This window comes from Microtus ochrogaster, linkage group LG1 (assembly GCF_000317375.1).
Source record: "Microtus ochrogaster isolate Prairie Vole_2 linkage group LG1, MicOch1.0, whole genome shotgun sequence".
In the NCBI taxonomy this organism is placed as follows: domain Eukaryota; kingdom Metazoa; phylum Chordata; class Mammalia; order Rodentia; family Cricetidae; genus Microtus; species Microtus ochrogaster.
In genome coordinates this window covers 49541808-49569367 of record NC_022027.1, presented here as the reverse complement: position 1 = coordinate 49569367, position 27560 = coordinate 49541808, and the positions used below count along the sequence as shown (strand labels likewise).

General features: G+C 44.4%; 1 protein-coding gene across 5 annotated transcripts in view; it reads left to right on the top strand.

The window, feature by feature from the left end:
- The window catches only part of Rasgef1b (RasGEF domain family member 1B), a 510363-nt gene that overhangs the window by 452554 nt on the left and 30249 nt on the right, over nucleotides 1-27560 (top strand). Inside the window, exon 1 of one of the 5 annotated variants that reach the window (XM_005359535.3) lies at nucleotides 22661-22811. The exons of 3 other annotated variants lie outside the window; for them this stretch is intronic. The gene's annotated coding sequence lies outside the window, so the exon portion shown is untranslated. Of the gene's footprint in view, nucleotides 1-22660; nucleotides 22812-24015; nucleotides 24036-27560 lie in introns of those variants that run through there. One more of the 5 variants, XM_026785344.1, reaches the window with a different exon arrangement.

Genomic DNA, 27560 nt, shown 5'->3' with positions numbered 1-27560 from the left:
TCACAATGCACAAAAAGATTATCCCACAACAGATGTGAGGGCTGGCAGGAAAGGAGAACCCTGTGTGTTGCCCTAGAGACCCAAGGAGAAGAGAAAGGCAAAGCAAGGGCAGCCTCATCTCTGGGACTGACAGGCATTAGCTTAGACAGTTAGCCCAAACAGGCTCTGGCGTCAGGTGACCCCTCCCATCAAGTGACATTGAACCACTGAGGAGCTTCTAATGGGTTGTTTGACCTCTGAGAGCTTTAAGGACCCCCATCTGTAAAAGTGACCAGCCCAACCTTCAGTATAAATGAGACAATAAGCCCAGGTGACTGGCTTGAGAGTTGGTGGCTTTTTATTGTCATGATTAGGGCCATGTGGATGATGAACTGGTTTGGGGTATACCTCTGAAGCCGAACATCTAAAGAGTGGTGTTAAGTCACAAAGATGGGGCCTCAAGTGAACCCCATAGGAACCAATGTTGTCTCACCCACTGAGTGACCAAAGGAGATGGTGACGGGACAGTGAGTGAGAGGAGCTCTACAAGGCTCCTCTACGGATGAATACTAAGAATATGGAGCCATTAGTTTCTTGACCGTTTAGTACTCTAAGCATTTGCTTAGACAAGAGTTATACAGCCCAGCCTACATGTCCCCTTGGCCCCAGAACCAGAGCTAACTGGCACCTGATTTGTTCAGCACACAGTCCCCTTCTTAGCTCCTGTGAATACCCATACCCACTGGCTGCTGGTCTGGACTCTGTTGTGGTCCTGACAGTGTTGCCTCTGAAGGGACAGCATTGCCCCAAACAGCCATTCAGAGACCTTAGTGGATTGGAGCTCTGGCTTCAGCAGTAGGCTTCCACCAGGCTTATCGAGGCCACAGACACTCCTGCAGTCCCAGGAAGATGACTACTGCCCTTTCAGATTTACTATGCCTTGTTGCTGGCAGTTTGGACCCAGCTGCTCCCTGGGGCTGGAACTGAATGTAACTGAAACATACCAACACAGGAATTAAGATGCAACTTTCTCTTCTTCATTTGCAATCCTGACACAGTGACCCCAGGCCCAGATCAAACAAGAACACAAAGGTAGTTAGCAAAAGGAATGCCAGTGTACCCTCTGCATGGGCAGCTAGCCTACCCTCGTGGTGGATAAATGGAGAAGTATGGACTGGGGCCCCAGGAGGTGTGCAGAGAGCCAGGAGCCACATAGTCTCGCTGGCCTGTCGGTTACAGACAGATGACCTTGAACTTCTAGAAAGGCCATTTTAATTCTTTTGTTTCCCTCCTGCAGTCACACTGAGTCATTTTCGACTCAAAAAAAATGTCCCACTCAGGCAGGGCTCTGCCTCTCTATTTTGATGTTAATTTTAGCATTACCTGGGTGGATTACAAGTTTCTGCTTCCAAATAAACCCTCTTTAGAACAGAAGTGAGGCAGTCCCGTGACTCACTTAATGGTTTAATACCTTGCCTGTGAATAGCTTCACCATTCCTCGGTGAACAGATTGTAGCAACAAAGGCTGCCCGGGTATTCTCCCTTAATCATTTTCTGAACATCCTCGATCTGACACATTTGTCTTAAAAAAAAAAAATCCTTGGCATTTGCCAGCTCGAGTGTGTGGGATGAATGTGATATTATCAGAAGGAAGTCTGATGCAAATGTTCCTGGTGCAAGTTAGGGGAGCCTGACTTTGCCTCTTTCTAAACCAACTCCTTTAAGATCATCCCACAAAACGGCAACGTGCCCCGTCATCCCACTGCCTCAAAAGCAGGCATTTTCGTGTTTTCCTTTTCTTCTCCTTTAATGTCCAATCTGGTCTGCCTAAGGAGACACCAAAATGCCAACGCAGCGAAGCGAGTAATCGACATTTACCACGGGCTCTGCTCCGTCTTCCAAGCAGAAGGACAGCGGAGTTTGAATGGGTGGGGGTCCCTTTGCTTGTGGCTCCGTGCAGCAGGCCTGCCATGCATTACCGTTCCAGCCCTTAAACCTGTGCCAGACTGTTAATGTCTTAATGCTTATTCAAGTGTCAGAGAGTGCTGGCAGATGTCAGAGAGAATGGGGGGCTGTCAATAAGGAAATTACTTACATTCACAGGGTGATGGCGGCAGTCTGTCAGGTAGCATTTGAGAAGACGTCAAGCTGGAGGGAGGAAGCGGAGAAGAAAAGGGGATGACAGCAAACAGCCCTGGGGGAGGGGCCCCTTCTCAGAAAAACTGTTTGGAGACATTTTTCCCGTTTTTATTTCTAGAACTAAATCTAGGTACGGCAGCCACAGGGCACACAATAAACAAGAAGGTGTTTTCTATCCCCGAGAAAGAATGAGCACAGGGCGGCAAAGGGGCTTTTGTTTCTTGACATCAGTCAAATAATCTAAGTTGTTTTCCTGAGGAAGAAGCAGGCATGGGTTTCCTGGTACACACCGGTTTTCCATATTTTATGTATTTTATTCAATAGTGGCTTCCCATAGCAACTGTAGTCTAGGAGTGGTGAAAAGCTGTATTGATGAGGTGCACATGGGAATCCATCATTTTAAAAGTCATCTGGTGTGCCAGAGAGAGGGAACGGCATCCCCCTTGCTGTGCAGGTTTAAGGTTAAGTTGGACTGAAGGGTGTACGTCTGTCTGTCCTCGCCTCTGGGTGACGACAGGCGTCTGTCTGTCCTTGCCTGCACGGTACACTTTTGGAGATGTTCCTGTTGGAGCTGAGCTGCAATTAGAAGCTTTCAATTCCGAGTTCCCTCGCTCTTGCTCTCACCAGGGTCCTTATGTCCACAGAATCTCCCTTCTCCCTATCGCTTCTTGTCTAGGCCTCTCTCCTTAACTCCCTCCTCTCTTCATTCTGTCCACTTCTCAAGTCTCTCCCTCAGATCTTTAGATGTGGGCTTGGTTTTTGGAGACAAAGTCTTCTTGTGTCGTTTAGGCTAGCCTTAACTCACAACCTTTTGGACTGAATCTCCTATATGTTAGAGTTCTAGGCCCATGCCGACATACCTAGCCTATCACATTGTTTACTGGTTCGTATAGGCCCTACCCGTTCCTCCACTGTATGCAGTACCTATGTGTACGGGAGGGGAGGGGCCTACCCTGCTGTTGTCATTAACCAGCAGCTACAGTGAATGAACGGGCTTCAAGATGAAAGATTGAGCCCTGAAGAATCCATCTGGAAACTTGAGGTCTGCTGTTTGCTTCTTTTGATGAGAAAACAAACAAACAAACAAACAAACAAACCAAAAAACCACTACTGATGCGGGATTCCCCTCTGTATGCTGTGAATATGTTTTATTGCCATTGGTTAATCAAGGAGCTGCTTTCAGCCAATGGATTAACAGAATATAGCCAGGCTGGAAAAGATATATAGAGTAGGTGGAGTCAGAGAGAAGCTAGGTAGCTGCCACAGGAGACAGATGCCAGATTCCCGACAGACAATAGGCCACAACCACATGATGATACACAGGTTAATAAAAATAGGTTAATTTAAGATGTAAGAATTAGCTAGAAATATGCATAAACTAATGGGCCAAGCAGTGTTGTAATTAATGCAGCTTCTGTGAGATTATTTTGGGTCTGGGTGCTTGGGAAGCGAACAAGCAGCCTCTGCCAACACACCGCTACATCCACTACAACAAAGCCAACTGCATTTTGGGGCAACATGGATGGCACGTTTGTGGTTACCACTGGCCTCCAGAAGCTGTCTGCACTCAGTGTCCCACATCTCCAACTCTAATGTAAGCTCCCTCTCATGTTTTAGAATTTTTCCTAGAGGGAATCCGGCAGAGGAAGTTGGACACTTTTTTTTCAAACTAGTCAAAGAAAAGGACTAGAGGTGCCCCAGCATTGCAGCAGGAAGCAGGGTAGTTGTTCACAGAATTCCTGGAAGATGCTGCTGGCCTGGCCTGGTGCTGTGGAGACAAACCTGGAGGTTAAAGGAAGAGTGTAGCTAAAGTCTACATTAACCTGGACAAAGAGGCTCCTTCCCAGAATTCACCGGGCCTCACACTACATAGCCCCATCCTGACCCCTCCCAGAAGGCGAAGGGGCAGAGCTGGTGCTTTGGATGTGCATGTCTCTATGGCCTAGCTGCTGGTCTGCCCATGTAGCCAGGGTTGCCAGAGCTCAGCCCTCAATCGGGTTAGCTCCAGTCATGGATGGAGCCTGCAGGGAGCTTTTGAAGTAGGCTTCCAAGCTTTGAAGTGCTCTCCGCGAAGGGCATGTAAGCGCACTTCTGCCAAGAAAATACAGCAGGATGGAACCCTCCCAGACAGATCCCTCCTGAGACCCTCACGGTGCAGGAGAGAGTCCTTTTCTGTGAGGGCAGACTCACTGGGCTGCCTGCATCCTCCTCTTTCTCTCTAAGATGAAACTGCAAGCCACTAAGTTAAAACCCTGAAACTAGCTTTGCAGTATCTCTTGACCCTCTAGCTAAGAGTTCCTCTTGGCTCCTGCACTGTCCTTGAACACCCTGGGACAGTCCATCTCGCTGGTCTTTGCCCACTGTATTTTGGTATTAAAGTCTGGGTAGAAGCTGGTGCAGTCTCGGATCTGTGCTCGGAGAAATGCTGAAAAGAACAGAAAGACCATGCAACAGAGGGCAACACCATGACAGAATCCCGGAGATGTCGGGGAAAATGTTAACAAGGCACTGGATTCCCCATAGGTAATTATTTCCAGATTGCTTACTTGTGATATGTGACTCTTTTACTGAATAACTCCATTAGAAGGATAAATCCATCGATTCACAGCATACTTTTCACAGCAGTAAAATCCGTAGCATTTCTGAAAGACTTCCCTTACTTGCTCCATTCATAAGGTCTGACTGTTGTCATTCTAAAACTTTTACCCAGTTTTCTGCTGGACAGGGGTCATAGCAATGGGAAAAACAGTCATGAGCTGTGTTCTTTGGTGCTGGAATCCTGGAATGCCTTCTAGCGTCTGTTATCTTCACAGTGACTCGGACTCAGTCCTTTGACCCTATTTTTCTGGTGAGGAATTGAGATTTTGAAATACTAAAGAATGTAAGAGGAGCCTAGCTGAGTAATCCCAGGTCAAAGGTCACTTCGGGACTTACTGCTCTCTGCTAGGCCATGTACCTATTTAAATGCCTTTATTATCTTCTGTTGTGGTCAGTTTTTATTTTATGTGTATGGGTCTTTTGCCTGCTTGTGTGTTTGTGCACCCCTTGTATACCTGGTTCCCACATGAAAAGGGTACCTGATCCTTTGGGAGTGGAGTTACAAATGGTTGTGAGCCATCATATAGGTGCTGAGAAGTAAACCGTGGTCTTCATCAACCAGTGTTCTCAACCTCTGAGCCATCACTCCACCTCTCTCCTTCATTCTAACACCCTGTATCTTTCCTTAAAGCACTTATGAGCATGCATGATTTTATGTTTACTTGTTTAATAGCTGTAAAAGCTCAAGTATGTCACCCTCATAGAATCTAAGTCCAAGAATCCCAGAAATCATGTCTATTTTTTGCTAATATTAAGACTGGTACATAACAGGAGTATAATACATAATATATAGCAATGGAATGCATAATAGATAAGTAATGGAATGGCTTAATAAAGAGATAAATGAATGCTTTTCTGTCTAACTCTAGAATTTCAGAGTTTTAAGCTAGGCAGCAAAATTGCTTTTGAAGTTAAGCCGTAGGTGAGAGGAGCTTAGAAGTGCAATGCAGAGATGTTCCACCCAAGCTGCCCACGTTTGAATCCCAGCCACATCACTCTTAGCTGTTTGAATATGTTACTTAACTTCTCCATGTCTCAATCTCTTTGTTTTCAAAGTGGAGTTAACAGTAAAGATCACCTCACACCGCTGGGAGGATTAGCAGCATGCCCATCCCTTCTCTCAGAATGTTGCACAAAACTTAGACTTCTGTTGGATCTCATCATCCCGAGGAAGCAGTCTCAGTGCAGAGAAATAGGTGTTCCTGGCTCATCTCACCCGCACGCTGTTCTCTTACTATGTGGCAGTGCTTTGAAGCAACCCAGAACCCGGTTCTGGTCCTTCTGATAGGAGCATCCTGAAGGTCCATCATAAAGTAGAACCCAACTCTAGGCCATCTCCCAGAAAGAAAACCCTTCACATCAGTCCATCTTAATAGCTATACATTTTTTTTTTACCCTCAATGTTCAGAAAAGAAAGCCATCAGCAAAATGAATTAGTTTTTAATCTTCAAACATGCCTTTTTAGTTGCCCTTTAGCTATTTTTAAATTCTCTTTTCATTGGGCCACATCGTCTGCAACCTTTATCAATGACTATGTTATGAGACGGAGTGGTCATGCAGTTTCAAACTGTCTCAGGGATCGTCAAGGCTCTGGAGACAATCAGCCTTCACTTGTTTCCCTAACTAGAAAATGGAGGAGACATTAGTCCCATCAGTGATGGTTAAATGAGATAGACACCAGTGTCCAACAACCCTGGTGGATCACAGTCACTTAGTGCTAGCTTACTACAGCATTCGCTCCTTACCGTTGCTCTGTATACTGTCCCTGTCAGGCCAGGACCAACCTAACATGCCACTGTCCTTTGTGCCTTCTCTCTACTCCAGTGTTTTTCTGTCCCTCTGGGAACAGCATCCTTAGAGACCCTCCCTTCTCTTTCCTCACACGTCTTAGGAATTCTCTAGGCTTAGGTAACGGAAGCAAAGGCGCAGGGCAACGAGGCAGCTGATTAAACCATCGAAATGGGAGCTTGTCTTCCCTTGTGCTTCTGACTAGTTTTGGGTTTAGTCAAGGTTTGTTTGGTTTTGACCTTTTAAGTTTCCTTCCCTCATTTCCCAGGACCGCATTCTTCCTCCACCTTGTCTGGTGATCGATGCCTTTGCCGTAATTACAGTAGTATGAGAACTATTTTCAATGCACACTTTCAAAAATCTGTCAAGTCATTGCTATTGGTCACCACATGAGAAATACAATGCATTCCGATGAGGTACCATCCCTCCTTTTCCAGTTAAGAACCCGAGTGAAGATGCAGGGAGGATAGCCAACCAGAGACCTGTAGTCTGCCAGACTCCTAAGACACACTTGTATGTACTGCACTTGGTGAAGGGCAATATTTTGTTTTTAGATTATACATACAGAAGATAAGTCCTAACCTAGAGTAGTAGATGCTGAGAGGCCAAGATGTCAATCATAATTTCTTCTGATTTTATTGGTTTATCTTGGAAGAATCCTTTTTTTCTTACAAAGAATTTCTCTCCCCATCTAGTCTTATGCTTCAGAAGATAAAGAATTCTCTTCATGTTGACACCCTTGTTTCCATGTGAGGGGGGATCTCTAGGATCAGAGATATTGAGCTGCATGCATGTATAAACAGTGAAATGTTAGATGAAGCAGAAGAACCCAATTCAAGGCTGGAAAAGATCATGAGACGTTTCTTCTGAGCCATTTTTAGGCCTGGGAATGAAAAATCTGCAAAGTTTCACTTTCATTTTTAGTGAAACCAGAGAGGGATATAAGTAATTTCTAGGATCCTCCAACAGGAATAAGGGCAGCAAGAGTATCTGGAATACATTTTATTTAAAAAAAAAATACGTTCCCAAGAACATCCAATAATACTTCAAAAAACCTGAAAATTTGAATGTGTGCTTTACACAGTTCAAACAGGATATGCTGTGAAAGGTACCCTGTGAAGATTTCCCCTGTTTCTCTTCCTCTTACAGCCTTACTCGTCCAGACAGCCACTTAGCAGTTCCTGCTTTACCTACCCAAGGGGCTTTTTATGTATAGACAAATCCAGTGCAGACACTTCTTCCTTCCTCTTCCTTTCTCTCATGGCTATTATGGAATACCATCCCCAATGTCTTACTCTGAGGCTCCATCCATACCCAAAAGGTGCCTGTTGCTATGGGCATCTCAGAAGGTTCTGGCCAGTTCTGTGTTAATGACATTTATCTTTTTTCCTTAGAGAATAAGTAAGTTTGTCCAAATGTTATTCATAAGTCAAGAGGAGCAAATCTAGGGAATCTTGATCCTTGGAATTTCTTAACAGACATGTGCCTCCATCAGACGTGGGACTGGACACTGGTAGCTTCAGCGCCGGGAGGCTGAGGCAGGAGGGTCAAGAGTTTCAGGTCAGCCTGATCTACAAAGTAAGTTCCAGAACATCTTGAACTGCATTGTTAGATCCTGTCTGAAAAACCAAACAAACAAAACAGAAAAAGGCTGGGGGGGCACCCTTCCCAACCTTTCACGGTAGAGTAGATGTTGCCAATCTCAGGAGTAAACAGTATGTTTGAGTTTACTATTTTTCTATTACGAACAAGAGTGAGCATTTTTTTCTTCAGTGTGAGTCATTTAGAAACAAAGGGTAGTTTTAGTGTTTCACGGACTTCCTGTTGGGCTATTGATGGTTTTCACTTAGTTTGGTTTTGTAAGCAAGTGTGTTAGCTGCTTCCTGAATTAATCCTGACACAGGTTTCTTTGGGGGGGGGGGGATGGCTACCCCTACCTTATTTGAATTGACTTCTGTTTGTGGCAAGCACTGACAAGTCAGACCTTTGTTTATTCTCTCGTAAGACTTGGTTCAAGTTGAACACATCCAGGGTCTGTCCCAGCAGCTTTCTTCCCCATGGTTGGAATTTTTTTTTAAGTATATTTGGGGTAAACAGCGACAACTGAGGCAAATCCCAGTTTTTCTCCCCCTCAAGCCCATTGGCTTCATAGCAAGCCATTTGGTAAGAAGAAAAAGTCAGAACATAGACGAAAGTTGAGCCGTCTATGTGCTGAAATTCACATCTTGTTAAGAAGTAGTTATGAGTCAGGCACTCTTCTCAACACTAAGAATGCGTGGTAGTAAACAAGAAAAACAGAACATTGACTTTGCCGCGTCCAAACCACGCCTCGTCTTGAGTTACACATGAGAATGCCCTGGGAAGATTCATTATCCCTTTGTTCAAGCCTAGAGGTGTTATTCAGGCACAAATATTTTTTAAAACTCTGTGGAGGGCTCTAAGTAAAGCCACTGTTGAAAACCACTGGTCTGGTCATACCTTAGAGAAAGCCAGGAAGCCGCAGCGTGTTGGGAAGAGGAAGTGGTCATGGAAAGTTTGATTAGGTTGAGTATGAACTACTACGTAATATTGACTTTAAAGAAGCATCCTCACCATGATGTTCAAGTTAAAAGCAATAAAACCAAAGATTGACATTCAGATATATAGGGAATATAGAGGTTAGATGAGCAATTAAAAATCACTTATAGACAAATATCAGGCAAATACAGAAAATGGTGCTTTCTCTAGGACAAGTTGTCTAGTTTCTTAAAGAGGCTTAAAATATTCTTAGGGATAATTTTGAGACTCATTTGGGAAGTCTAAATATATAGTAGAAATTAGATTATAGGGATATTGTTGGATATTCTTCAGGGATACTGTAATGTACTGTATTATACTGTATACAATAAAATCCTTATTTTAGGAGATGATACAAACAAATGTATTTTAGGGGTAATAATACTCCAATATTTAAATAGTTCTTTGACAACACAAAATGAAGTTATACAGAATAAGAAGATCCACAGTCACACTTATTTCTTCTTTTCTATTTTGTTTTGATTTTAGATAGGAGCTCATTGTATAAGCCAGGCTGGCTTGAATTCATAATGATCTATTGCCTTGTGCCTCAGCCTCCCAAATGCTGAGGTTACAAGTGGGCATCATCATGCCTGGCTCGTCACACATATAAAAGGAGGTGTGTGTGTGTGTGTGTGTGTGTGTGTGTGTGTGTGTAGCTTTTTGAAATAGTCTCAGCTGCTAAGTGGCCTTGAACTCTTTATGTAACCAAGGTTAGCCTTGAACTCCCAATATTCCTGTACCTGCCTCTGACGTGTTGGGATCACCTGGCTTTTAAAGGAATCTGGGAGAGACTGAGGTTTGAGGCATGAAAGAGACTGCTGGATAATTTTGGTAATTATGTTTAGTTAACTACTATTTATTGGGTTCTATTTTCCAGAGTTTGAGCCCATGACTGGATGCATCATTCAACTTCATTTCCAAAACAAGCATTAGTTTAGTCTTAGATATGGCTGCAGGCGTGGGGGCGGAGGGGGGGGGGTTGGTCTTAGACACGTGGCTGAGAGTAGCCGAGAGGACTCTCTGCGCTGGGGTTTTATGCAGGTTCTTCCTCTTTCCATGGTGGGTGATCTCAGTCATTGTGCAACGTTGTCTGCCCCAGACTTCATAACCACTTGTGAAGGAATGGAAAGGACAGAGTTTTCTGTTTCCCTTGAGCTGCAGCACTTACTTGAAAGCGGGCCATTGTTTATGTGTCTGTTTTACACAAAGAGCATGCTCTCTGGAGTAAGGTCCACTGGGTCCATAAGTAAAACTTTGTTCATCTTCAGTTTTCACTTCAGTGATGGTGGAGATAATGGTAGGCATGTATATGATTTTTATAAGATTAAGAATATTTATCAGGAGACCATGGAACAAAAATGATCATAAATGTTAACTGTGTCCCCTACCTTTTGTTGCATTTAACTCGGATGTCCCCAAAGGACCCTAGTTTATACCAAAAACAAAAACAAAAAACCCTTAAGTTAAAATGATTGCATTGTTGGGTCCTGCAAGCATTCCCGTGGCTGTCAACTTGGCACCAGGCACTAAGACATCAAATCCCTAAAATCTACTAATATTGCACAACTAATGTACAGAAAGTTGCTAGTGTTAACCATTATGATTTATTAGTTTGTGCCAGCTATTTAAAGATTTTATGTAGGAACTGAAGATTAAGGTGTTGTCAGTAGATTTCTGAAGCCAAGTAAAGGGTCTAGACAGATGGCCTGGCAGTTAAGACCAGTGGTTGCTCTCACAGAGGACCTGAGTCCAGTTTCTAGCACCCACAAGGTGGCTCCCAACTGCCTGTGACTTTAGCTCCAGGGATCTGCCACTCTGCCTTGTTACCTGAGGATACCTGCACATGCTTACACAGAAATAAAAACTAAGTGTACTAAAAATAAAAGAAATATCAGCTGTTAATAACCCATCTGAGGGCTCTGAAGCTTCATCCTGTATGCGTAGAAGTGTATGAAGAAAGCCACAGGGAGAGGAAAGGATAGGCTGATTCTTTCCTGCTCAGGTAAGGGATCCACCATTTGGGCTAGTATGTATAGAAAAGTGTAAATAATAAACCTGAGGACTCAGATTATTAAACATAGCAAACCATTGTCCCTTGAAAGCAAAGAAACAATTCCTTTTCCGATCCCTTGGGGTGTGCGAGACTGTGACCTTGATTGAAGTAAATTATGTGTGTTGGTGGGGAGAAATGAAGGGGTTGACTGTTCTCTCATCTCACAAGGGAAAGGAGAGGCTCTCCTGAGTGAAACACAAAGGCCAGAGCCTCCTCCTGAGGTAGGCATTGAGGGTCAGCAGGGCCCTGAGCTTTCAAGCCCAACTGACCAAAGAAAGGGGGCGTGGTCTGCAGGGAGAAAGTGATAGGCAGTCATAACAGGAGGAAGGGGAGAAATTCCCTAATGCAAACAATGAAATTGCCAGCCTGCAGCAACCCTGTGCCTTAACATTGGTCTTTCTGCCTTAGAGTCAGATCATGACACACAGGGCTTAAAACAGAAACAGATCTCACCTCGGCTCAGGTAGCAGAGCGCTTCCCACGGGCTTCCCACGTGGGCACCGAGCAAAGGCAGAGGCTTACAGTCTCTCTTTGAACCAGCAGGTATAGTCTGGCCCAGATTCCGCTAGCCTGAAGCCTACGGCGGAGCCATGGTCCATTTGATCTATAATTACATCAGGCTATGGATAGGCTGGGGAGAAGAGAAGGAACTATTCAGGGAAAGTGGATGGAGGGCCTGAACATATACATAAAAAAGCAGTAATGTTTTCATGCGCGTGTTTACTAATTAAGCATTGGGTACCTGCTGTATGACAAGTATTTTGTTATCAGAACAGGGTGCAGACAAGGCCATTGTCAGCTTGTGCCTTTTCCAATTTTTCTATTGAAATTCTCTCTCTTTAGCTCTCTCTCTCTCCCTTTCCTTCACTTTCCCTCTCCCTCCCTTTCTTCCTCTTCCTCCCTCTCTCCTCTCCCTTCTCCTCCCCTTTTTCTACTCCCCCCCCTCCTCTATATCAGGTGGGTCTTGAGTTGTTTTCTCTGTATATGGTATGTCCTTGAACTTCTGATCCTTCTGTGTTCCAGTTTGTGAGTCCCCGGGATAAAATCAAATGCTTTCTCCATGCTGGGCAAGCAGCCTGCCAACAGGGCTACATTTCCAACCTGAGACTTCCACTCAGTCTCATTCTAATAGCAGATACAAAAATAGACATATAATTTTAGAGAGAGCATTAACATCCTCCAGAGATCCTGAAGTGCTTTTCATACTTAAAAACGAAGTGGGATGGCCCTCCCCTGACAAAATCCACCGCTAACACCTTCTCATCCTTCAGGTCTGAAAGCCAAGCAGCCTTCATTCCCAGCCTCCTCCAAGTGGGTCCCCATGAGAAGTACATCTCTGTCTCGGGCATGGGCATCTCTTTAAGGACTGATTATTTAGAAAAGACCCACTGCCTTCTGGGGTGGTCATTTCATGATGGTGGTCACCTTCTCTGCTTTCTCCTCAATGGTTTTGGTTAATGCCTTCTCCAGGGCCTGGCCTGCAGAAAACTTTTAGAAATGTCTGGAATTTAGGTGATCAACCACCCCCTGTTGAACCCATTCCTGAAGGTTTTTTTCTGAAGATTTGCTTTAAAACATTTGGGATTAGTGCCGGGGAGATGGCTCAGGAGGTAATGGCACCTGCCTCGAGTCTGGCAAACCCAGGTTGATCCCTAGAGCTCAGGAGGTGGGAGGAAAGAACCAAGTCCTACAAATGATGTCACATGAGAACCAAGTCACATGGGTTCCTCCACCCCATACACAAAATAAAGAAAAAGTGGTTTTGTTTTATTTTTCTAAGATATGAAATTCAGTATTAAACCTGGCTGGTCCCAGGCCAAGCAGGACAGTTGGTTGCCTGAGTGGCATGCAAATGCGTTGAATGAAGGGTTAATGTCACAAAACACTGTCTGTCACAGAAATTGAATCTTAAGTCTGTTTTAACCAGACTAAAGCAGGGATGTTACCATGCCTTGGTTGGTACACTATGTTCTAGTCATTGCCTGTCATGAAGATCTGAACTGTTACATTAACATTCAGAAAAATGCCTCACCTCTGTCTAGCATTCCACAAAGCAAGTTAACTGACTAGAGTGTCAATAATGTGGAGGGTAGGAATATTGCAGATCCATAGCCAAGTTACCTTGGGTTATCCTAGCTCCTACGTGGCAGCTTGTTGCTGATCTTTGTGTTTGACCAACATCTTGCAACTGTTAGGTAAATTGTTTTGGATTAGCTTCCAGCAACCCAAAGCTAAGAGTCTCATCAGATAGCACTAAGGTCTATGGTTCCATGTCTATGCCCCAGTGTCTTAAAAAGGTGTTTTGATTTATGATTTACTTTGTTCTGATACTATAAAAACTCTACCGAACTATTAGCACATTGAAACAGGATGTTTATATTTACTTAAATTTACATTCCTGGATTATTGTTGCTTATATTTGGCTCAAAAGAAATTATCAATCAAATCCTCTGAGGTGAGAGCTATGGTTTTGTTTTTACTTTGTGCTGTTTTGCGTTGCTGGGGCCTGAAGGAAAAGGGAAAGCACATTCCTAGGAACAGATCGGAGTATCCGTGAGTACCAGTGTCACGATGCAGAAATGGGCTCTGAACAAAGCTGCACCCTCTCTCTCTGACACCAGCGGGGCTGGAGCAAGTCTGCCACTCCTGGGCCTTGTCAAGCCACTCGGTTATCATAGTCTTAGTCTGACAACTATGTGTGCAGTTCAGTTGGCAGAGGTCTTACCTAGCACATTTAAAACCTTGGGCTGCATAAACTGGGCAGGGTGGCACACACCTGCAGTCCTGGCACTAGGGAGGTGGAGGCAGGGGGATCAGATATTTATCGTCAGGCTCTGTAGTGAATTCACAGCCAGCCAGGGTGACATGAAACCTGTCTCAAAATAAAATGCAAGCAAAGAAAACAAACAAACAAAAGCGTAGTCTTCACAGGAAGCTGCCATCTTTCACTTCACGTAGAACGCTGAGAATCTGAAACAATAGCTCTCTCAGCCGGTTGCTTGTGTTTTGCTCAAATCTGGCCAAAGTCCTTTTGAAATACTGCCAAAGTCTCTCCAGGTGAGACAGTGTTGTCTTTTCGTTTGCTCACCGGTTCTCCTGGTTTGTACTGCTTCCCGCCAGAGCTCTCCAGAACAAGTCTTGCTACCCTCTCTGCGAATGTCCCCCTGCCATGTTGTTTTATCCCCCAGAGCATTTCTGCTTAGCAGGCCAGACACTTCCCCTTCCTTGAGACATGGGTGACCGCTCCTCAGTTTGGGATGAAAATGGTTTCATCATTATTGTGGCTTCCAGATCGTGTGAGTGTGTGTGTGAGAGAGAGGTGTCGGGGGGGGGGGAGGTGCCAAGGTACACAACCTCAGGTGTAGGTCCTTACCTTGTTTGACACAGGGTCTCTTGTTTGCTCCTGAGTACACTAGGTCAGCTGGCCTGAGACCCACTGGCCCATCTCTTCTTTGGAGCAGTGGAGTTACAGATGTGAGTTCCCATGTCAGGCAATACATGGGTTCTGGGGATTCAAACTCAGGTCCTTGTGCTTATGAGACAAGCACTTTATCTGCCTACCCATCTTTGTAGCCTGGCTTCCACAGAAGGGGTGTGGGAGACAGAAAGATAGAGAGGCTGGGGGAGGGGCAGAGAGAAACACACACACATGCATGCACACACGCACGCACATGCACACACACACACAGAGGGCGAGAACTGTCCTGTAATGTTCATGGAGCTTTTTGGGCCCCTTGACTGTTAGGTTTTTCCCTCAAGTTTGTCGCTCTGTGACAGTTTTTAGAGGCTGGCTTTGACAGTTGTTTTGTCTCATCAAGAGAAAGAGCAAAATTCATGTTCATTTTTATTTTGTTGTGTACTCTGAATCAGAAGGTTATGACTAAGTTTAAAGTGAGAGGGGCTAGGGCTAACCAAACATCTATTTAGAGATGTTTTTAAAACACTGTGTCCTAGTTCAACTATTTTGGAGGAAAATGGCACTTATTAGTATTTGGGACATCAAGAAAGTTTGGGTTTATGACTTGTAACAGCTGGTGTTTGACTTTTCAACTGGGGTATTTAGGAAAGGAATTTGTTGTGAGTTTCTAATAAAACAACAAACAGAACATAAGGCAAATATTTTCCTTTTCTGTGGGGCTTTTGTCTAGACTGGGACATTTTGTTTTGTCCTCCCCCATGTATTTCTTGCTGTGAGAGAGAGGTGTTGAGTTCGTACCTCTGTAGAGAAGGCCTGGGCTTCCTCAGATTTGGTTACTTTAATGCTTAGGTGATCTCTCAAATCCCTGAGCCATGGTCCGGCTCAGACAACCTGCCTTTCTATTCTTCTAACTCTTTCTGCCACAGCCATGGCCTTCCAGCCCATCTCCTACCCCAACACCTCTTCTTTGCTCTTGCAACAAATCTAAAGTAGAGGCACCGTGCAAGCCATAGGGAGACAGAGCCTCAACCAGCCTCCATTTTCCTCTCCTTCTTGACCACTCTTTCAGAGACAGCTAATTAGAGACAATTGTGTGGGTAATTGTAGATTCTAAAATTATCACCAGTTAATTCCAGGCCTTGGAAACATTAATCATATGCTAATGGTGTTATGTGGGAGATTTGACTTTCAAGCAGATTTCAGTCAAGAAGCCAAGCTCATCCATGGGCTAGCCATGTGTCACCGTGCCCATCACAAAGTGGGTCCCACACAGTCACATCAGAACACAAGCGGCAGCTAATGTGATAAACAAGTGAGGGCCATCACATTCTTTAATAAACTTGCGTCACATAAATTATCATTTTACACAGTGGCACCTGATGCAATTACCAGGACTACTGACAGGTACTTCAACTTTATAAATGTGATCAATCCATAAGTAGAGAAAGTTAAGAGACATTTTTTTTAGCTTCATCAGTATATATTGTGTTTAAGTAAATATAGAATTTTAAGTTTATATAGTATAGCTATATGGAAAAATCCAATTTTGATTATAAATTCTTCCATTTTTAAGGACTTCACAAAATAAAAATGTAAAGTATCTATTTACTTGCATTCAAATGATCATTATCAGTACACTGTCAAATCTGCTGAAGTCTTTCTGAAAAGAATTGAATTCTACAGATTAAGTTAGAACCTCATTGGCCCACCATGCCCAGACTCAACTGGTCCCAGAGACAGATTTTCTCAGCCATTTGGAGAAAAACTTGACTTCTATGATCACTTCGTGTGAGTGAGTGTGTTTGTGTGTGTGTCTGAGTGAATGTTTGTGAGTGTGTGTGAAATACATTTAACACTGTGCTTTTCCAAGCATAACAGCATCTAGATATATTGTGTTAGAATACTGGTTCTACTGATGAGATAATGTTCATCTACAAATCAAAATGAATTTTTGGGTATTGACACTGATTTAACTTTACAGAATCAGCCAGAAGTCATTGCTTTAGACAAATTGCCTACTTTAGTGGTTCTCAACCTTGCTACTGCTGCGACCCTTTGGTAAGGTTCCTCACATTGTGGAGACCCCAACCATAAAATAATTTTCGTTGTTATTTCATTACTGTAATTTTGCTACTGTTATGAATCATAATGTAAATATTTGATATGCGACCCCTGTTAAAAGGTTGTTTCACCCCCAAGTTAAGGGCCACTGGTCTAATTGATTTAAAAGATGACACAATCTTCTGATTGGCTGCCTGACTCTATGTGAGAGATGAATCCTCAGGTATGAGTTTTCATAATAACAACAGCAGATGCTAGCTGAGGAAGCCCTTTGACCACCATAATTTTATGAGGTCTGACTAATAGAGTGACCAGAAAACAATTACTTTACGGATAAAGATATTAAAGTGTTTATTCTTTCATTACCTTAAACATTATGTAAGATCATAATTGACCCAGATCAGTAACATTTAGAGAATTTCACTATGTCAGCAGAATCTAGAGAATTCTACGTTGTCATGTCAACAAGAGTCCTTAGTGTTGACATCTGTTCTCAGTGTTTCATAACAAATTTTGCTTGTACAATGTAAAGGTAGCCCTACAGAATTGCCCCTGCAGGGATAATAATTAGCAAGTCAAATCAGGTACTGTTTGAAGTCCTGACTTATTTCCGGGGCTTGGACAAGTGTAACTTTGCTATTATCTTGTTAGCCTTGGAAATATCATTTATTCTCTCTGGGACTCAATTTCTTCATCTCAGAAATGCTTTGATTGGTGGCATGAGGATCGGAAAGATTAGAGGAGTTGATAATTAATATTCCTTCCAGCTCTAAAATTGTCTTATTCTATTATTCATTTTTCTCCCTTCTTCCTTCTTACTCAGTGTTCTAGGACATAGAGTGATAATTAGTTAGAACTGAAGGGACCTTCTAGAAAAATAAGAAAGCTTAATATAAAAGGTGGTAAGTATCTCAAATATAAAACTCTCTTGTCATGCTTGGCCAAGTAGAGCGTTTGATGCAGTCCAGGACACATGAGGCCCTGTCTCAAAATAAAACAACAGAAAGCTATCTTATTCTTAATTCATTTTAAAACCAACTCATTCAGAAGAAAACAGACAGATCTTGGCAACATAGAAAGCACAAATAAAGAAACACACCTGCTTTTCACCATAACGATTTATACGGTGAAGAACAGCCATACAAATTCAAGCACAGTTACACTCCTGTTCAAAGTGGTGATATGCTGTAATCAAATGACCCGTATTTATTAGGTGTTTCTTTGTTAGTGTGGAAAAGTATGCTGTGGTCCATTACATTATCAACAGAGATGCATTGCTCTTGTGATCAGGTCGTGTTATATTAGCTATTCGTTGTCAGTAGTTAGTCTAAGGAAAGACATTGTCTGTGTCACACATAACTTCTTTCTAACAATGCATTTGAACTGGTAGGTAAGTAAAATAACAACGCTCATCAAAGCAAAAGCAGTAGCATTGCCTTTTGGCGGCTATTGTCGTCAGTAATTTTTAGAATTTTCACACGTCCTTAAAGGAACTGAAAAACTATCATATGTACGGTGGAATTTCCCGTGCAGTTGTTACATTTTTGGAGGAAGTTTTGGGTCTGTGAGCTAAAGAGTGGCAGTGATCACAGCACGATCGAGGGTATGTGAAAGAACCTTCTGGAAGTTGTCTTCTGTATTCAAGTCCTCCCACTTAGGCATGAAGTCTTAGCAGGCTGGATAGAATCTTCTCACTGATCTCCTCCCTAAAACAATTAATAGATGGGAAAGAGTTTTGTAAACTGACTCATGTTGATAATGTTTGAAATATTCATTCCAAGGTCATTTGTCTCATCATAGAAATTCCCCCAAAGCAGCAAGACTTAACCTTACAGTCATCAAAGAATTGATGGCACTGGGCAAGGAGTCAGGATCATAAATAAATACATTTTCAGACCTGTCCTTCCCTGTTCTTCTTACCGTGGTCCAAGGATGTGAATGTTTGGAGCCCATTCCCACCTTTGTATTTCCAAGTAATTCCAACATGGCCATCTTCTAAGCTAGATTGGTCACCAACAGGCTTTCCTTAGGTCAAAGCAGGAAGAGGGCACGAAACCAAAGCACGCCAAGCAGCCTTCTTCCCCTTCTGCTGTAGGTCCTCAGACCATCAGGAAAGGGAAGTGATGGAAAGCAACACGAAAAATCAAGGAAGGAAATAAGGGATTTTTTCTAAGGCCTGGAGCCAAGTGCTCTCGTTGTCCTAAGGCCTTGGCACAGTAGCTCATCTTCCCATTGCAACCGAATGAGATTGGGTGTTCAAAGGCGGAGGCCCCAGGAGGTGGGCCTTGTGCTCTCCACTGTCTTGGCCACACAACTGCAGGGTTTCCTCCTCTATGGGGTCTGGAGGGGTGGGTGTTACATCGTCTTCTTTTCTTTAAAATTTATTAGTTGTGAAATAGAAAGGACTTTCTTTGATAGGGAGTGGTTTGTCTGTTAAGTACTTTAGGTATCAGAGGGTTTTTTCCCTTCTTACTTTTTACCTGTTGAAGAAAAAACCATCACTTTTGCCTGTCACGGAGAAGCCACTTTGAATACACGACAGGTTAACAAGCTGCAGAGTGATAGCCAGAGATGATTAGATGCATGTATCGGCACTTTCTGTGCTCACTCTTCCTGGCGTTGCTGTACAAAATTCTCATCATCTTTCATCATCACGTAAGACAGGCATTGTAAACTGTCCTTCCCAAGAGCGGATTTACCCTGCTTGCTTTGAAAGCTAGAAGAGCAGGCAGTGTCCAGGCTAATCAGAGACTAGCAATGTGGCCTGCGCCTTTGTTTCTATCCATTTACAAACTGGAACTCGGGGTTCACACCTTCAAGGGCCTGGATCCGCATTCCAGAGTGACCAAGAGAACAAATTAGTGAGGGTAGAATAGACACATTATGAGGATTTACATGATGGTTTCGTAAAGCTCTTAAAGTTCCCTAACAACTCATAGTATCAGAAGATGCTGAGCAAGCCACCAGGGGGAAAGCGTTGTTCACAACGCTACCCGGTCATAAGTCTGTGAGCCGCAGTGCAGATAGCCCCAGCTCTGCAATGGTGGCACTTAAGATATAAGCATAACCAGCAGCTGTTTAATTGGACTTCTCAATAGGATGGGGCTTATGCCTGGTGCTATAAACCTAGCTGCGAACCCTAGTCTGCAGGGGTCATAGACTTTTGAGGAGATTCCACTACAGTCATTTTGCTAAATTAATATTGCTTCCAACTGTATGCTAAATACTTATCTTTACACATGGATAAGGACAAGTTCTCACCCCCTCATCAGAAAAACTTCTTCTTTTTTTTTTTTAATAGTAGATGAATGTTACTCAACTACTCAAAATGGGGGAGGAAGCGATCATGAGGTTCCCAGCCTCAATTGGAGTGTGTGCAACACAATCCTTACACCTAAGGTGAGCAGGTAAAAGCACTTGCTATGAGGCCGGGTGGCCGTGGTGCACACCTTTAATCCCAGCACTTGGGAGGCAGAGGCAGGCAGATCTCTGTGAGTTCGAGGCCAGCCTGATCTACAAGAGCTAGTTTTAGGGCAGGCTCAAAGCTACAGAGAAACCTTGTCTCAAAAAACAAACAAACAAACAAAAAACAAAACAACCCCCCCCTCCAAAAAAACCCATTTGCTATGAATCCTGACACTTGAGATCCATCCCTGCAATCCAGAATGGAAAAACTTCCAAAAGTTGTCCTCAGGCCTCCACAGCTATGCTGTGGCATACACACACTGACACACACACACATTCACACACTGGCTTTCTCTCACACACTGACACACACACACACACACTGGCTCTCTCTCACACACACTGGCTCTCACACACATACACACACACCCTCTAGTAATAAGCAAAATGAAATGAATTAATTAAAAAGGCAGAAGGTGAGCAGAAATGGAGGAAACAGAATGAAGAGGATTGCACAATGACAATTCAGCCTATGTTCTCACGGGATTCCTGCAGCAATAACATCATTGTTCCCAAAAGGTGGGTTGAAAACTATACTGAATACAGTATGATGTAAGTTGGGATTTTTCTTTGGAAATGAAAGTGGCAAAAAGAAAGGAAGTTGGACTTGTACTGTTCATGACGATACTTGCACTTCTTTTGTGTACCTGAAGTGCAGGAGGCTTAGGAAAAGCAACCTTCCCTACATAGCTACACAGTCTCCGTGGAGTGGAAATGTAACACGGGCCGCCAGCCTTTAGTGCTATGATGAGGTTCTGCTCTGCAGGGCTCTCTTTCAATCAGCTTGACTACTATTGTTGAGTTTATTAATATTTACATTTTTGTTATATTAATCAGATGTGTGTGTGTGTGTGTGTGTGTGTGTGTGTGTGTGAAGTTGAAGGATTCAGTTCACTCTTTTCACCACGTGACTTCTGGGGATCAAATTCAGGTGGCCAGGTTTGGTAGCAAACACCTCTACCTGCTGGGTCATCTCACTGGCCCTCCAACATCTTTCAGGAGGACACAAATTGATCCCATGGAGTCTAAAGATCCGGAGGAAACTTTAGAGGTATAGAAAATGTAAGACACAAGTTGAAACAAAATTACATACTGTGTTTTGAGCCATCCATCCATCCACCCATCCATCCCTCCCTCCATCCCTCCATCCATCCACCCACCCATCCATCCATCCATCCATCCATCCATCCATCCATCCATCCATCCATCCATTTATTAAGCCAGTACACACTTATCAAGGGCTTATGTGTTGGTCAGTTTGCTTACGGTAGAAACAGGGCAGGTAAACGCCCAGCTCTGCTCCCATGGAGCTCACATTTTATCAGGTGAGGGGAGAGACTCCGTAATGAGAGTGTGGTTTGGCCCGTGTCCTGTGGTCTGTTTGTTAGCAAACACAGGATGGAAAGCTCAGCCATGACTGAGGCCTGCAGTCCTGCTCATTTGTCCTAATCCATTCCTCTTCACAGCGCAGAGATGCCAGAGGTAAGCAGAAGACTCGGAGTTTTGAGAATAAACTGCTGGTCCAGGGAGACCCATCTATAGGAGACCATAGGCTAGAGAGATAGGCGAGGGGACTTGAGGGGACTTGCTAATGATTCTCCAGCGAGAGGACAGGCAATGAACATTAGGTCAAGGTGGCGCCTTCCACTCCGGGAAGGAGACAGGCAGGGACCTTAGAGCAGGGGCTCTAATAATGCCAATTACAGCCCTACTGGATGGTCCATCAGTATTTATACGTTAACGGAAGCTCTCAAATCCGTCTTTTCTTACCCAGGGTCACAGCGCTGCCAAGTCTCCAGATCTTATACAATTTTCCTCCCACGGATCTCTTCCCCTCACTTCTTCCCTTCCCTTTCCATGGCGCCTACAAGGGAAGTTTTGAGTCCCCTCCCCTTTTTTTTTTCTAAAATAGTTATCAGGTATCTGATGGTAGCTTTAAGTATGTGGTTACAATGATAAAACAACCTTCACTGAGGACTAGCCTCATGTATTAGAGGAGGAAAGTTCTCACACCTGTAATTTCAGTGACGGGCAGTTTACTTAGGGTTTGCCATCCAGTAGCCAGTAAGCTTCAGAGGTCTGGGACCAGCAGGTCGCAGCCCCCAGTGCGCCCCCAGCGTTTTGCACCATATCTAGCACCCAGCAAGTACTCGGTTGTTCCTTCCGGATTTGCTCCGAAAGTTGCACGGACAGTAACCTACAGTTCATAATTATGATAATAGATACTGTACAACTAGTCGAGCCGGTATTTACAGGTAGAGCACACGGGCAAATGAATACACACTCGGGGACACATGACTGCACAAACAGCCGCGGGCAGCTGCTCGAAGGAGGAAGCGCAAGCCGGAGTGGGGCCAGCCCTGGCTGCTGAGACCCGCTGCGCCAGCAACCCAGCCTCCGAGGGCGGCGTGGGCGGCTACGGCCGCAGCGTCACGGGAGTCCCAACCCGCGGGGGCCCGGCAAGTCCCAGAGCGCCCGCTGCAGGGCGGCGTGGGCGGAGAGCGGCGCCACGATTGGCCAGTGAGGATGGGCGTGGCCAGAGGCGGGGGCGGGCCGGCGGCGGCAGGAGGCGGGCATTCAGGAGCAAGGGGGTGTGCGCGACTGCGGCTGGAGTTTCAGTATAAACAAGGACCCCGACTGGATCGGCGGGTTTTTCCTTTCTTCTGCGTTCGGTCCTTCCTGGTCCTGAGCTCGCCTTTAGGGGCGCCGCGGTACAGCAGCCAGGAGGCGGAGGCCCGGGGCCGTGTGCGGGTAGGTGCTCTGCGGGCCCCCACTGCGGGATGGAGGGAGCGGGCTGCACGGAGCCCCGGGGCTGCGTAGATGCTGCTCCCGGACCCAGCTAGCTGCCCAGTGCACCCGGCGTGGCTTGAGGTCCCCGGTTAGCGATCGCCGGCGGAGCCAGGGACCTAGGAGTTCCCGCGCCCTCTGCTTTCGTGCGGGAGGCTGCCACGGTCCCAACAGGTGCGGAGCGCCGGGGACCCGGGGATCCGTGGACGCAGTGCTGCGCCTCGCCCCAGTGCCCAGCCAGGCCTTCTGTTTAGAGATCTTGTTAGATCTTGAGGGTTTGTCTGAGTTGGAGTCGCATTCATCCTTTTTTGCTTTCCTTCTAAGCTTCCTGTGCACACCTAGGTTGTTTCCATATACTTTGGGCTAGTTTCCTGGGGTGTTTGTGAGTGTACCGACTGTTGTTTATTTTTGTTGCTGATTCCTTATAATCTAAGGTCTGACTCGAAGAAACAGACAGGGAAACAGAAGTCTTGTGTTTCCCTGACTCTTATGCAAACTTGAACAAGTAGCCTGGTTTTTTGTTTGTTTGTCTTGTTTTGCGTTTGCCTTTGGACCAGATGAGTTGCCTTCGGACACTAGCCTGGGTTATACTAACGCGGTTTAGGGTACCTGGAAGCTTCGTGGGTTGACAGCGTGAGAGAGGCGCCTCTTTATTGGAGAGCCCTGAGAGCAACTTCTGGACTCTACTAGAGAAAAGGGCAAATGGGAAAACAGAGGTGTGCGCGCCTCTGTGTGTGTGAGAAAGATTTGACTATTGCTTGCTACCATTCAAATTGATGCTGTTCAGGCAAAGCAAAACACCGTGGCTAAGCCCTCTGATAGATAGATAGTGCGGGGAGATGGGGGTGGACCGGTGTGGTAAACAGCGCCAGAAGAGCATCTAGGCTGCAGTTTTCTCTTCTGAATGTAAATGTACCACTTTGCAGATGAATTTGCGGGGTCTGGTGCATATGAATAAATATGCACGCATACTTGTGTATGTATGTTTGGGTGAACGCGTCTCCAAGGAGTCCTTCGTCAGCAGCGCCATGTGACGATGGTCAGGAACTGCTGGTGTGCGTAGATCTATATTTAGCCCTGATGGTGTCTCACAGGGAGGACTGGTCTCGAGCCGGGAGGATAAAGCGGGAAGAGGCTAGGGATCAGGGTACCGAGGTCCTGGCTGTTGTCTGGCCCAGTCAGACTCAGGTGGGTAAATAATTATTCTTTCGTCCTGAACACAGTAGCTGGAACGTGGCCTGTGGTGACCGTGCCTTAATCTGCGCATAGTTGTGACCAGGGTGGTCAGCCCATGCAAAGAGGATTAAAAACCAAGATAGTGTGTAGCTGATTTGAGGATGCAGGAGGAGATTACTGGTAATGTGGCATTCAAAGCACAAGAAGAACTGATTTTTTTAAGGGTTTTTTTTTTTGACTGTTGAGGATATATAGAAGAAAAATGACAACCCCTGTTAAATAGTATTATTCATTAATGACATTTTTATTTGGGGCAGGGAGCAATGTTTGAGTCACTGAGGACCCAGGGCACTTTTGACAGAAGTCAGCGGTCACAAACAGTGCTGGCTGCTTTATCCCTTTCAAGTAGACTTGCTGACAGGCATGAGATACCATCAACCTCTGGTGAGCAAGTCACTTCCCTGTGTCAGTCAATCCTTTGTTTTCCTAGAGGTGCCAGCCCTTCTGGATACCAAGAATACTGGCCTTGGACTTGAGGCCTATTTGGTTCTTAGAATTTATTTCAGCTTTTCCCCATAGCATGAGCTACACTATACATTGTTCTGTGTACCACATGCTGTGTCCTGCCTGGTAGAAAAGAGAATCAACAGAATGTATCTGCATTGTCTTTTTTCCTAACCTTAGCATCTAATCTATTTTAAGTATATGTAACTAAATATTGCTAAGTATTCATTGTTTATCATAATATTCCTTGTGCCATTATTAACATCTCATTCTTATAATCTAACATTGACCTCACTGTTTAATGGAGTACAATAGGCCAAAGTGAACCGGTTAAATACCACTCATCTAAAGGAAAGAGAATAGGTAAGAAAACAGGGAGGAAGATGTGGGCCAGGAGGACCTACACAGACTAGGTGGGGACCCCAGTCTAGAACAGAAAGCCATGGGACTAGCCTGTTCAGTCTCCAAAGGCTACTTACTTAGAAGACCTGAACTTGCAATATTGGGATGACCTCCAAGGAGAATACTTGGAAAGGAGATAGGGAAAGAAGGGTTCTAGGCCTTGCCTGGGAGAAGAGTTAGGAAGCCCAGGCAAGGGTTGAAGAGAATCTTAATTCTAATGGCACAGATAATGAGAAAATAAATAAGAAGATTTTAAAGAGGTTTTGTGGATTCTTAAAATTGGCTTATTGTACCGTTGAGGATTTGAGGGGTTTAGTAATTGAATTTAAGTATTGTCTATCTCCGCCCCTTTTATTTTTCCAGAACCATGTAACACGCTGTATTATATTGTTGACCATCTTTTTATTAATTCATTAGCTAAGCCTACAAAAATTAGACCTGGGCAGGCAGTGCTCCTTCTAAAATGACAGTTGTAGCTTTGCAGAGCTCTGCCCTGGAAATGAAAAGTTGGGGTTTGGGCAGATAGGGAGCCCCCAAAGACCCACACCTTCTCTAGGTAGCTGTGGTATCTGTGGGGTGGGCGTTGAAAGGATATGGGTCTCTGGTGTCTCTATGGCAGCTGGTTCATTTCGTTTCTGTGCCCTTCATCCATCCGTATGAGAGAGGGCCATGCCAGCTTGGGATAGCCTGTTAGCCGTGCAGGTGTTTCCTGAGCACATGGGACATGAAAAGGGGCAAGTAACACTTGCTTTTTGGTGGATTTTCAAAGAAATTTAGTATATTCTTGAATTGCCTTTTTTGCTTTTTTTCTTCTTCATTTTAGGAATACTTAAGATTACTAATTATCAGTAAAGTGGGGCCAGAAAATTTTTCTTGGCTTATTAACTCGTCATTCTTGTCTACTAATTGTCAATTTCTCTTTTACCAATCAGTTTTCATAGGTTTATGTATTTATATTTTTCTCTTAAGGTAAATATATACCCAGGAATGATCCAGTTGCTTCAAAATGTGTTACAGAACTCCGAATATGAAAGTTTGACACAAACAATTTAGTCGTATGGAAAGGAAAACGTGTTATAGATCATTAACCTTTTTCAATTTATCTAAAAGAAAAAAACATTGAAGGGGAAAAATCCATAGTTTTTAAGAACTTAGAGTCCTAAAAAAATAAAAATCCCAGTTACCATGTTACATAATTAAATACAAAGAAAAATAATCTTGGCTTTTTACAAATGCCTCTACCAAGTATCAAGGCATTTCCCTGTTGAAACAAACTGGACACAGGAAAGTAAAATATCTTAATAAAAGTTATCCTCTGTGGTGTTTCATGATTTAGCTTCAGATTTGTCATATATCTTATAATCCCAGCATGTCTGTGCTGTTTAGTATGGCAGCTTCTAGTTGCATATAGATCTTTACATATAAATATGCTTAAGTTGAACAAAATTGCATACTTCTTGATTGTCTGTCCCCCCCCCCCCCCCCCGTTTCTTTCCGTCTTGTGCTGGGGATGAAACCCAGGGCCTTGTGCATGCTGTGGAAGCGCTGGGCCACCAAGTCACTCTCTAGCCTACTCTCTGCCTGTGTGAAGTGCCCTTCGGTCGCTGTGGCCGGTGGTGGCTATCAGAGAGCCAAGAGGAGGCGGGTCTTCTAGGAGTCCAGCCCTTCTGGTAGTAATAATTTGGAGATGAGTTTTACCCATCTATGACTATGAAATAACTGATTCTCATCTCAGATGGGCGCCTGAGACATCAGGAAATAGATCTGTTGGGCACTGCCGGCTAGTACAGCACGGGCGGTGCCCCTTCCCCGAGTTCAATACGTGCTAGGATCTTCACATTTCCCCCAGTACTGTAGCCGCCCTTCTCTTGTTTTCCTAAACCAGCCCCAGCTGTTAGTGCTGGGAAGCGCCCGCTCTGTCAAAGACAGGGAGCCAGGCGCCACCTACTGCTAAGATCGAGGATTGCAAGGATGCTGTAGATGGTACAGGCTTTTTAGGCGTGAAGAATGTCAGCATGGCCTGGCTTGCCTTCCCACACACCCAATAGGAAGGATTTCAATGACACCCCAGGCCTATTCAGAGTTGCTGCCACTGTCCCATGACAGAAGATCACGAATCTTATCTTTGTTGTTCTTCCAACAGAAAATTGTAACTAGTTGAGTCAGAATTCTTTTCCATCACCAATTAGGGATTAGTTAGAAAAACAAATCCTAGTTAAGCATAAGAGCTGATAAAGCAAAATGTAAATTTGAGTTGTGTGTTTGGGGGTGCGGAGCACGTGGCAACTCAAATCAGGAAACACCGCCATTCCTTTGCAGAGGAAGTATAGGTTCGGTTCTCAGCCCCTGTGTTGGCTCAGACAACTATAACTCCAGGGATCTGATGCCCTCTTCAGGCCTCCTCAGGTACCACCCCCACGTACACGTTAATAATAAAACTTTAAATAAGCTATTTTTTTTTCCTCTTTTAACTGGGAAACGTACTGAGCGTTGGGATTCAATTCTCAAAGCCGCACACTGCGGAGTTGCTTCCGTGTATTCTGCCTTTCTGCTCTCATCTGTGCACTTCTTAACTTTCTCTCGTCTTTCTCTCAGCCCTGTGTCTTCTCACTGCACAACCTCTTTTCTTTT